Consider the following 12,769-nt stretch of genomic DNA (forward strand, 5'->3'; position numbering starts at 1 on the left):
TCCATGCTTCTAGGGAATTACAAGACAAAACCCAATTAAAGAATAAAGGCATTGTATGATGAGGACCCGCTAGGACGCAAACCCCGCATGGGGCGTTCTAGGAAAAAATTAGGGCAAAGAAAAAAGAATCAAAATCCCAATAGGATACGTCCTATGCAAAAGTTAGGGATATATAAAAATGAAAAATGCCTGCTCGAGTTAAAAATCGAAAGGTAGCTCGAGTATTCCCTTTGAGAAGCAAGACTCTATAAGGGTTCTATTCCAAATCCAAAGCACTAAGCACCATGACTCTCTAGGGGGCAACCTCCGTCTATCTCTTTGTGTATGAATCACGAACTCGAGGCATGCCCGGGCCTTCGAGCTTTGCTAAAGGGGCACGTGTAAATTGGAAGTATTGTTTTTAATGCCATAACACTCTTTCATTTCTCTTCTCTCTAAATATTCACTCTAGGCTTCATCCACTAACCCCAAATAAACAAAGCTTACTTGCAATAGAAATGTTATTTGGACAATAGCATGGAAAGGGTAGGAGAGAAGTAATCACATGAATTCAAACATGACTAGGGTTTGACAAAATAAAGACATCTCATACTTCACGAGCGCTGCAAAAAATCAAGGCCTGGTAGGAAAGCCACTAAGGGGGCTGTGCAAAAGTTAGGGCAAGATCTGCTAGGCAACCTACAATCAAAAAGGGTAACCTAGGCAAAAGTAAGGATCAAAAGAAAATGTCTGCTAGGGAACACATCTCAAGTAACCTAGGCAAAAGTTAGGACGTCAAAGTAGTGACCTGAGTTGAAAATCCAAAGGTGGCCTAGGGGGATCATCTAAGCAAAGCACAACCCCAAGTCATCACTCCACTTTCCAAAACAAAAAAAAATGATTAAAACATAACAATAACTTCCTCTTGTAGCAAATATGCTTTGTTTAATAGCCATAAACACTAAAGCCCACCTTGGCCAGCCATTCTTCTAAAAACCCCTTTTGAAAAAAATCCCTTCTAACAACCTTTTGAAAAAATACAAACATCCCTTTTCTTCTTTTCTCTTCACCCCTATGGCATTAAAATGGTACTGAAAATATTCATGGAAAATGCACAGTGAATACTCACAGAGGGAAGGCTAAGATGTCCCCGAACGGAGTTTAGAGACGTTTGACTACACACTGATAATTGAGGAGCCACTAAAACCTTGAGTTCAAAAGAACATATCCCGGCTATAATCACAAACGGAATGGATAAAAAGGAATCGTCAACAATATCTTTAACGCTCACAGGTTAATTTCCTGACAAAAAAAATTGAATTGCATGTTTAGGACTAAACACATGAGCATAAACTTCATCGCATGCATATGAGGTAGGGGCATATGGAAAGGCATTACAAAAAAAAATGGAATAAATAAAAGAATCATTCCTGTCTTGTATTTTCATTGCATTCATGCATCCATGCATTCTACTTGCTATGGGTCAGAAGGAGTTGTCGCAACCCGAAAATTTCCGATCTTGCGACCTATGGTTTAAACATCCTTTTAAAGATCTCATCAATTAAGGAATGCCCGGACACCAGACTAATCCTTAATCAATGGTTTTGAAAATAGGTTCTATGGAGTCGCCACCAATGTTTTACGCAAAACATTGGAAAAAGAAAAGATTTTTAAAAGATCCAATAATGGCCTTGATAACCAGAATTGGGTTCGGGGGTCGGTTACGTGTAAGGAAGGTATTAAGCACCCTTACAACGCCCTAAATCGGTACCTTATGATGAAGTTAACGCGATAAGAAATAATAAATTAAATATTATATCCCCTTTTATTGATGATTATTTACATGATTTAAAATTTAAATTAAACAATTGACTCTAAAATATCTACATGATTGCTCTTAATATAAACAATATTTATCAAATATAAGAAATAAAAGAGAGAGAAGAAAATTGATCAAAATACCTCGTAGCAAGCTTTGTTAGATCTTATAATATGGAAATTGTAGGTGCTTTATGGCAACCTTTCACACTACACAAATGCCTCACAATACTCAAGAAATACAATAGGAGAGAGAGAGAAAAAAAGAGAAATTTCGAGCTCTAGAGAATGCTAGACAAAATTTTCGGGGGTCTGGAGAAATGAGCCCCAACTGTCTATTTATAGACTTCGGGAAGGGGGTCCAGAACGACCCGTTCCAAAATCGGAACGGTCGTTCTGGATATGGTCGTTGCATGTAAAATTCGTATACTGGAACGACCCGTTCTGAAATCGGAACGGCCCGTTCCAGTAGTGAGAATAACATGTGATTTCTTAGACTGGAACGGACTTGGAACGTCCCGTTCCAGATTTAGGAACGGCCCGTTCCAGCCCCGTTCCAGTTAACCATTTGAGCCCTTTTTGAGGAGTTTGGAACGACCTGTTCCAATCTTAGAATGGCCAATTCCAATATTGGAACGGCTCGTTCCAAATTAGGGTTTTTGGCCTTTTGGGAGCTTCGGAACAGCCCGTTCTGGACCTTGGAACGGCCCGTTCCGATTTTGGAACGGCCCGTTCCGGGCCAATAAAAATATTTAATTTGTGCTTTTGGTCCCTCTAAAGTGTTGGCATGCTTCGGGAGCTCCTTCCCTTCGTAACAGAGGTCCATGTCCTTGCTTGTATGCCCCCGGACGAAATTAGGTGTCTACAGGAATCATCAAGACAAAGCACTTGTAAAAGCTCAATAGCCAAGCATGAGTCGAAGTGGTGTCAAATGGCAACCCTAAGTGATTTTATGGGCCCACTAAGCAAAGATATATCAATAGTGGAATAGAATGGAATCAACCGAATAAGCAAACCCATAAGCATGAAGAGGCCATAGCGCCCTACTCCTCAACTGAATGAAGGATGATCCAAGAAAATGCCAAGACCAGGAATGACTTCCTAACCAAAGCCAGGAGTAGCTTCCAAAATAATACTCATCAATAAAGATTCAGCAAATAACATCATCATGAGATGTGATTCCTCCACCAATGATGACAATAAAGAGCAAAAGCATCAACATGAAAAAAAAGCAAGCTTCGTAATTGTTGAAAAAATCGAAGCATTTAGAAAAAATAGCAAAAAAAAGGCAAGCTTCAAACATGAAAGAGCCGAAGCTAAACAAAAATGAAATTTAGAAAAAAAAATCTACCACAAATCAAGCAAACCAATGAGGGGACCGAAAGTTTCCTCAAAACACAACAAAGGTATGGAGAGACTGTACTTACATCCCAAATCTGGTATACGACAAAGCCGTGAGGGAAAAGTCTGGAGAGACTGTAGTCACCTCCCAATCCGGTATATGATAAAGTCGTGAGGGAAGCTGAGCTACAAAAATACTCCCTCCTCAACAAGCTACAAATAAAGGAACACACTACCATGAAGCAATCAGAAGCAGTAAGATGCATCGACATCAAAGCCAAAAGCCTAGATGGTACAAGTTTACCATCCTTATCACCCGACCGAGCATATAAACCAACACTCAACTGCTCTTAGGGACAAGGATACAGGTAAACACCATCTACCCGAAGGAAATGGTGTAGGGGCATTTACATTGTTGAAGTAAAGGAGAAGATTCGGATACAACAAGTGACATGGGGCATTCACATGGATCTCGAAGCCTAGATGTTTTGGTTTACCATCCTTGACACCCAACAAAGCTTACAACCCAAAACTCAGTTGCTCCAAGGGGCAAGGATATAGGGAACACCGTCTACCCGAAGGAAACAACATGAAGGTATCTTTTGTCCAAACAAGAGTGAAGATCCAAATTTTCACCTCAATATCACAAGAGAAATAATGGAGCATCTAATCGAAGACTGAAGATCAAGTGTATAGTTTGTCACCCTTGTTACCCAATAGAGTACGCAACCCAACACCCAACTACTCTAAAGGGCGAGGATACAAGCAAATACACCTATCCAAGGGAAGTAACATAGAAGCCCCAACACAAAGACACAGAGAGAAGACCCGGACGAAATGTCTACATCTTTACTTGCCTTTGGAAAAGCAACACATATCTATTCCAAAGGACAAGTAAAGAGGGGCAGCTGTAGACACCCAATTTCGTCCGGACCACTAAAAGCAATGAAATGGATGTCTATTATCAAGGAAAGAAGCTCCCGAAGCATGGAAACAACAGGACATGACATCAAAAAGCCTAAAGACCATATAAGTTGGTTTTAGTAGCCCGGAACAGGCTGTTCTAAAACTGGAATGGGCCGTTCAAGTTACAAAAAGGGCCTAAAATCCTAGTTTGGAACGGGTCGTTCCAAAACTGGAACGAGTCATTCCAAGTTCATAAAAAAGGCTAAAACCTAAGTTTGGAACGGTCCATTCCCAAAACTGGAACGGGCCATTCCCAAAATTGGAACGGGCCATTCCAAGTTACAAAAAAGGCCTAAAACCTTAGTTTGGAACGGGTCGTACCAACATAGGCATTTATGTGTTCAACTCAACTCTGGAACGGGTCGTTCTAGTTTCAGAACGGGCCATTCCAGTAGGCAAAATTAACACATAACATACAGATCCACAACGGGCCGTTCTAAATCTGGAATGGGTCGTTCTGGCAACTTTTTGATGTCTATAAATAGCAGACATGGGCACAGTTCTCAAGGCCACAAAATTTCGTCCAAGATTCCTTAGAGCTTGAAATTTCTCTCTCTCTCCCTTCTATTGTATTTCTTGAGTTTTGTGAGGCATATTGTAGTGTGAAAGGTTGCCACAAAGCACCTAAAAATCTCTATATTTGAAGATTCAATAGAGCTCCTTCAAGAGGTATTTCAGTCAATCTTTTTCTCTTCCTTTTATTTCTTATCTTTGATAAATCTTGTTATAATAAAAGCAATCATGTATACATTTTAGGATCAATCATGTAATTTAAATTTATAGCATGTAAATAAATATTAATAAAGGGGATCTAATATTTAATTTATTAATTCTTATCACGTTAACTTCATTATAGGGTACCGATTGAGGGTGTTGTAAGGGTGCTTAATACCTTCCCTACACGTAACCAACCCCCGAACCCAATTTTGGTTATCAAGGCCATTATTGGATCTTTAAAAGCCTTTTCTTTTTCCAATGTTTTGAGTAAAACATTGGTGGCGACTCCATGAACTCATTTTTCAAAACCATTAATTAAGGATTAGTCTGGTGTCCGGGCATTCCCTAATTGATGAGATCTTTAAAATGATGTCTAAACCATAGGTCGCAAGATCGAAAATTTTCGGGTTGCGACATGTGTACGGACCAACATCAGTCTAATCATTAGGAGGATCACGATATTATGTCACCTTCATTGATGATTCCACCAAAAAGATATGGGTTTATTTTTTGAAGCAAAAATTAGAAGTATTTAATATCTTTAAGAAATGGAAATTTATTGTTGAGAATGAGACAAGATTAAAAATTAAATGTTTAAAGTCTGATAAAGGTGGTGAATACAATAGTACTGAATTTTTTAATTACTATGCTGAGAATGGAATTAGAATGCTTAAAACTATTCTTGAGACACCTCAACAAAATGGTTTTGTTGAAAGAATGAGCAGGACCTTGAATGAGAGGGCAAGTAGTATGAGAATTCATGCAGGGTTACCAAAGACATTCTGGGTAAATGTAGTGAGCACAACATCATACCTCATTAATCGAGGACCCTCAATTCCCATATGGTTCAAGATTCCTAAGGAGGAATGGCAAAGCAAGGATGTAAGATTTTCTCATTTGAAATTATTTGGTTGTGTTTCTTATGTTCATGTTAAAGATGCTGACAGGGGAAAGCTTGATCCAAAAGCAAGAAATTGCATTTTTATTGGCTATAGAGAAAATGATATGGGATATTGTTTTGGGATGATCAAAATCGAAAGATCATTAGAAGCAAAGATGTTACTTTCAATGAAAATGTCATGTACAAGGACAGACTTGAGACAAATGTTGAAGCTAAAAAGAAACCAACAAAAAAACAAGAGGTAGCATTAGATGACATTACAGAAGACGACATTGTAGGAAAAGGTGAGAGCTTAGAAAATAGGACAGTTAAGGAGACCACTCCAGTCACTCTAATAATTGAAGTGAGGAGATCTAGCAGAGTTATTAGGCCTCGTCATAGATTTTCTCCTTCAGCAAATTACTTGGTGTTGAATGATGATGGAGAACCTATATGTTATCATGAGGCATTGCAAATGGATGATGCAGCCTAGTGGGAATTAGCCATGCGGGAGGAGATGAACTCATTTGATGAGAAGAATAAAACTTGGTGTTTGACTTACCTACCAGAAGGAAAGAGGGCATTGCAAAACAAGTGGGTGTTCAGCGTCAAGGAAGAACATGATGGCAATAAGAGATACAAGGCAAGGTTAGTGGTAAAAGGTTTTCAGCAAAAAAGAGGTATTGACTATAATGAGATTTTCTCTCCTATAGTTAAAATGACTACCATTAAACTTGTGTTAAGCATTGTGTCTGCTGAGGACTTACATTTAGAGCAGCTAGATGTTAAGACAACATTCTTACATGGTGACCTTGATGAGAACATCTACATGGCGCAACTAGTGGGTTTCCAAATAGCAAGGAAGGAGAACTTGGTCTTTAACTTGACTAAGAGTTTGTATAGGCTGAAGCAAGCACTAAGGTAGTGGTACCTGAAGTTTGACAGTTTTATGAGTAAGAAAGGGTACAAAAAGTGTGCCATGGATCAGTGTTGTTATTTGAAAATTTTTGGTCCATCCTATACCATATTACTATTATATGTTGATGACATGTTAGTTGTAGGATCTAATATGGATAAAATCAATAGATTGAAGGCACAATTGTCTGAAGAGTTTGAAATGAAGGATTTGGGTACTGTAAAGCAAATTTTGGGCGTGAACATCAGAAGGAACAGATCTAAAGGTTCCTTAATATTATCCCAAGAGAAGTATATTGGGAAATTGTTAGAGAAATTCAGCATGCAGGATGCCAAAATCGTAAGTACCTTTGGGGGTTCACTTCAATCTCACAAAGGAGCATTCACCTAAGACAGATGAAGACAAGGCAGCAATGACTAAGGTTCCTTATGCATCTACAGTTGGTAGCTTAATGTATGAAATGGTATGCATTAGACCAGACATTTCTCATGTAGTGGGAGTTGCTAGCAAATTCATGTCTAATCTAGGAAGGAAGCATTGGGAAGCTGTAAAGTGGTTGCTACACTACTTGAAGGGTACTTCTAAGATTGCATTATATTTCAGTAAGAATGATGTTGTTTTGGAAGGATATTCTGATGCAGGTTTAGGAGGTTGTTCAGACACAAGGAAGAGTACTACAAGATTTGTTTTCATAGTAGGTGGCACAACAGTTAGTTGGATGTCTCAACTTCAGAAAAGCCTTGCACTTTCAACCATAGAAGTAGAGTACATGGCTATTTCAGAAGCCAGTAAGGAAATGATTTGGTTGAAGAATTTTCTTGAAGAGTTAGGCAAGAAGTAGTGATAGTGCTCTTTATAATGATAATTAGTGTCATTCATCTTGCAAAGAATCCTGTGTTTCATGCAAAAACAAAGCACATCCAGTTGAGATACCATTTCATTAGAGGACTAATCAGTGATGATACTTTGTACTTGAAGAAGATTTGTGGGTCAGAGAATCCTGTAGATATGTTGACCAAGGTGGTTACTACTGAGAAGTTGAAACTTTGCATAGCTTCAACTGGCCTTCATGGTTAATTGTTGAGAAGGCATCGCACTAGCTTGGAGGTGTTACAGTTTTGAGGTTTACTAGATTTACTTTGGAGTGCAGTTGATGTGATCAGCCTCCAAGTGGGAGATTGTTGAGTATGTGGAGTCTGAAAGGTTTATTGGGCTTGACCTATTTGCTTTCTTTCTTTTTTATAAATACTCATGTAATTGTAAACCTAATTATGAAATAGAAAATATCATCTAGTGCGGTCGTGGACGTAGGTTATTCTGACCGAACCACGTAAATATTTGTATCTTGTTAATTTACTTTCTCTCTTGCAATTGTGCATGTGAGTGTGTTTACGATCCCCAACATATATTTGATAGTCAACACTAAACTCATACAAAAACAATCAACTACAAGTCTGCAACTTTGCATTCTTTCTCTCATAGGCAACTTTGTCCATCTTTTTCTTTTTTTATGTTTTCTATATTTTTGTAATTAGATGACTCTCATTGATATAATTTTCTTATTTGTTTCACAATTTTGGATTGAGAAAAATTCGACTTTTTTATATTAAAGACTTGAATTCATATTTATAGTCATGATTATATTATTTTTTTAGTGTCAAGGGATGGCTTCACTATCTAAGAACAATGACAGGGTTGCATCTATCCTTCCAACTGTTAATGGGCTAAATGCACATGAACCAATACCAACAAGTTCAAGTTAGGTGAAAAACAATGCACATGAGAAAGATCTAGAAAGTGATATTATTGTGATTAAGAAGAAAAGGCAAAAAAACATTAGTTGTTTGAAATGATTTTGATGAAGTTGAAATTAGTAAAGGTGTCAAAAAAGTTGTTTGCAAATACTACAAAGGTAAATTTGCAACCGATGGGATAGGGGCTAGCACTAGTCATCTAAAACGACATATTGAGAATTGCTTGCAAAGAAAGATACACATGACAACAAAAAAGAAGTAATATGTCATTCCATTTGATCCTTTTAATCATGTTAATCCATTTATGAGCTTTGGTGTTGGATACAATAATGAGAAGATGAGAGAAATAATTATCAATGCTATTATGGTTCATGAGCATCCTTTTAGCTTTGTTGAGGATGAGGTCTGAATGTGGGGCTTCGTATGCAATCCAGAGTTTCAAAAAGTTACTCTTAAAACAACAAGGCATGATTATTTAACGATATATAAGGCTGAGAAAAAACAATTGAAGATTTTGTTCAAAAATGTGAGCAAGATTAGTTTAACAACAAATATGTGGAAATCAAGCCATCAAGTAGCTGAATATATGGTTATCACCAGTCATTTCATTAATGTGACATGGAAACTTCAAAAACGAGTTTTGAGTTTTGTGAAAGTTCCTACTCCAAGACATGGAATTGATGTGGCTGATGCAATTTTTAAATGTTTAAAAGCTTAGGGTATTGAAAATAATGTTTTTTCAATATCTGTTGACAATGCATCTTATATTGATTCGTGCCTGAGAACTCCAAAGGAGAACTTATCATTAAGTACTAAGTTAATTTTGGATGGCTCACTATTTCATGTTAGATGTTATGCTCACATGTTGAATCTACTAGTCCAAGATGGACTGGGTAAGATTAAGGCTATTATTTTCAATGTACATGAAAGTGTTAAATATATCAATCACAATGATTCTAGGTTGAAGGCTTTTTGTGATGTTGTTGAAAAAAAAGCATTTGAAAGATAGAAAAATAATTATTGATTGTCCTATACAAGATGGAATTCCACGTATCAAATGTTGTCAACTACTTTGAAGTTTAAGATTGCTTTTGCAGATTACAAGGAGACGGAGCCACATTATGATTATGAACTTTCACTTGAAGATTAGAACAAAGTTGAAAAGGTTTGTAAGCTTTTGGAAGTGTTTAATCTAGCTACACATATAATTTTAGGAAGTGAGTATCCTATGCAAATTTATATCTTGTAGAAGTGTGGAGAGTGAACATGGTAATTGATAGTGCAGTTGAAGATGAAGATCTTTTTATGAGAGAGATGGAAACTCCAATGAAAATGAAAGTATTGGGGGGCAATGTAATTTACTTATGACTATTGCAAGTGTTTTAGATCCTAGGGGTCAAATCTCATATTGTTGATATATGTTTCCCATTGATATATAAACCCGAGGATGTTGCTAAAGAGAATGTAGTGAAGGTTCAGAAGTCATTGGAACAATTGTATGATGAGTATATGACTTTGAGTTTGGGAGAATCATCTTCTGTAGAAATAGGTCATGGTGACAATAATTCAACATCTTTTATTAGAGTTAATTCTTCAATCATGAATGGATTTGACCATATTATGAGCACGATGCATGAAAAGGAAGCTATTCCTCCAATAAAATCATAATTACAAACTTATCTTGATGGAGTTTATATTCCAACAGGTAATAATAACTTATTTAGAGCCTTGGAGTGGTGGAGGAACAACAAAATGAAATATAAGGTCTTGTCAAAGATGGTTACTGATATAATTGTTATTCCAATATCAACTGTAGCATCTGAATCAACTATTAGTGCTGGAGGGAGAATCATTGACGAATTTTTTTCTAAATTAAATGAAGAGTCTATTGAAAACACTCATTTGTGGTAGAGATTGGTTTCAACACAAATATAATTTAAATAAAAGTTTAAAGGTAAAAGTTTGTTATTTTTACATGGATTTTTGCTTACATTTAATAAAATATTTATTTTTAATATATCTTCTAATTTACTTTTTTTTTTTGAAGGTGGATGAAGGACATGAAGAGATCACCTTGAAGATTTAACAACTTTTGATGGCATCCTTACTTGCATGAACTTGAGATGATCAATAAAGAATAGGACGCCTTCTCCAAGGATCAAGTTCTTCAAAGGTAGCACAAGGTGGTGGATGATGATGGAATGGATGAAAATGGAGGTTGGGTAGAAGGTGTTTGAGGAAATGCTTGAGAAGGGTACTCTAGGGTTGGCTCACTTCATGATGATGAAGGCCACTTCTAGGGTTGTTTCTCTCAAGGTGGAGATGGGAGGGAGGTGGCCGAATTAGCCAAGGGTGACTAAGGAAAGATATAAAGGCACAAAAGGCTCTCTTTATATTCAATATCCAAAGTATTTACAAGGTGTGGTGCATTGGGTATTTATAGGAGGGGAGGCATCTAGGGTTGCATTTGGAGTAGGTAAATGCATTCCAAATGAAATGCAAATGAACCCTAGATGCAACTTGGTGGCCAAGGATGGAATCTTTGGGTTTAGATTGGCTATATCTAGGTGCATGATAAGACCATGCAACCTTTGCCCTCCACTTGGGCCTAAGCCTTTCTAACACCAAAAATAGACCCAATAGGCACCAAAAATATGTGTCACCCTCTAATTAACACCCTAGTCCAAAATTAAAAACCCTAATCATCTAGAGCACCCCATAATACAAGGGTAAAATGGGAAATACAAGGGAAAATGAATTCTAAGTCCTAAACACCCCAAAATACAAGGGTAAAATTGGAAATACAAGTAAAATAAATTCTATGACTAAAATACCCCAAAGTACAAGGGTAATTTTGGAATCAAAGATAAGGGAAAAAATAGGAATAAAAATAAATGCTATGCTAATAAGAACTTAGGAGCTAAGGTCCAAAAGTGGCCTCACTCCTCCTATGGTTTTTTTTTCAACACTAACCCATTCCTTTTGCTTTCTTCAATACATCACCTCTTGGACTTCTTGGCCTTAGTGTTATTCCATCAACTTTGGTGTTGTTTGATACACTTTTTTTGGTTGTCATATTATAATTGTGTTAGCTTTTAAATTATTGTTTTTTGGAAGTATTAAATGGTTAGTATTGATTCTATTGAATTACTTTTACATTATTATTTTTTGTATTAGTATTAAACTGATTGTATTGAATAATTGTGTCATCTTTTCAAATTACTAAAGTTTTCTATAGTTAAACAAATAATATGAATGAGTATTGTCATAACTATTTTATTTTTTTATAAAATAGAAGTTGGTTATTGAAAATATATCAAATGAGATAATTGAAATAATTAGAATTTTTTTAATATGATTACCTTCTTTCATAGCCTATATGTAGGGATGAGAATAGGTTAGGCCAGTTCAAATTTTAAATATATAAACTAGGCCTTTTCTGTAAAATTAAAGTTCAAGTCACCTATTATCTATCATAGAATTTTTTTATAAGTCTAACATGATCTTTTTGAAAGTTTGGCCTAGTTTATTAACCTATTTAAAAATCTATTTAAATTATTAATGTTAATTAGATCAATAAACTTAATTTTTAGAAATAAAAAAATATTTTTAAAATATAGTTTACTCAATATTATTAAAATTTAAATTTTAAAAGAAATATAGAAGAAAATTTGAATAATTTTCTATTGAAAGAACAATTCATGTGTAATTATGTATGCTGATGTACATTCATGCACAGGTCGTAAGTTTATAAACCTATATTAAAAAATATATATAAAAAATATTTTAAATATTAATAATTTATTTTTGTTATGTAAATTTATTTATTTATATTTTTAATAATATATATTATTTTATTTTATTATGATATTATATAAATAAATAGGTTAATCTATCAGGCATAATATGTTTCTATATAAACTTAAGCCTAACCTTTTTATATAAATAAACATTTTTAAAAGTCTAAGCTTGACCTTTTTATTAAATAGGTTGGATCAGGTCAGACTTTAAAAAGATCAAGCTATAGACCCCTTATTTAAGGCCTAACCTATTCTCTTCCCTACCTACTTGTAGGTTAGTGTACATGAAATTACATAAGTTGTCTCTTTAATAGAAAATAATACCATTTATCCCCTCTTTGTGACATTGTATATGTATTTGGTAATCTTGAGACCACCTCATGTACAATAAGTATTTTTTTAGTTTATAAATTATTACCGTAATTATTTTAATTTGTTAAAATATGAGTCGATTATTTAGAATATACAAAATTATATATAAGAAATATTTATAAAAAAAATTTTATACAATTATTTTTTTTCATTATAAATTAGGGTTACAGTCTATGCGTGAGTATATACCAATATAAATGATTGGCATGAATTGCCTATAACAAAA

General features: G+C 35.4%; 1 pseudogene; it reads left to right on the forward strand.

Annotated features, from left to right (window-relative positions):
* Positions 1-7,475: 7,475 nt before the first annotated feature.
* LOC145953362 (zinc finger BED domain-containing protein RICESLEEPER 1-like) lies at positions 7,476-11,633 on the forward strand (annotated as a pseudogene).
* Positions 11,634-12,769: the final 1,136 nt, after the last annotated feature.

Source organism: Cajanus cajan, chromosome 11, assembly GCF_000230855.2.
Source record: "Cajanus cajan strain Asha chromosome 11, NIPB_CcT2T_4, whole genome shotgun sequence".
Taxonomy (NCBI): domain Eukaryota; kingdom Viridiplantae; phylum Streptophyta; class Magnoliopsida; order Fabales; family Fabaceae; genus Cajanus; species Cajanus cajan.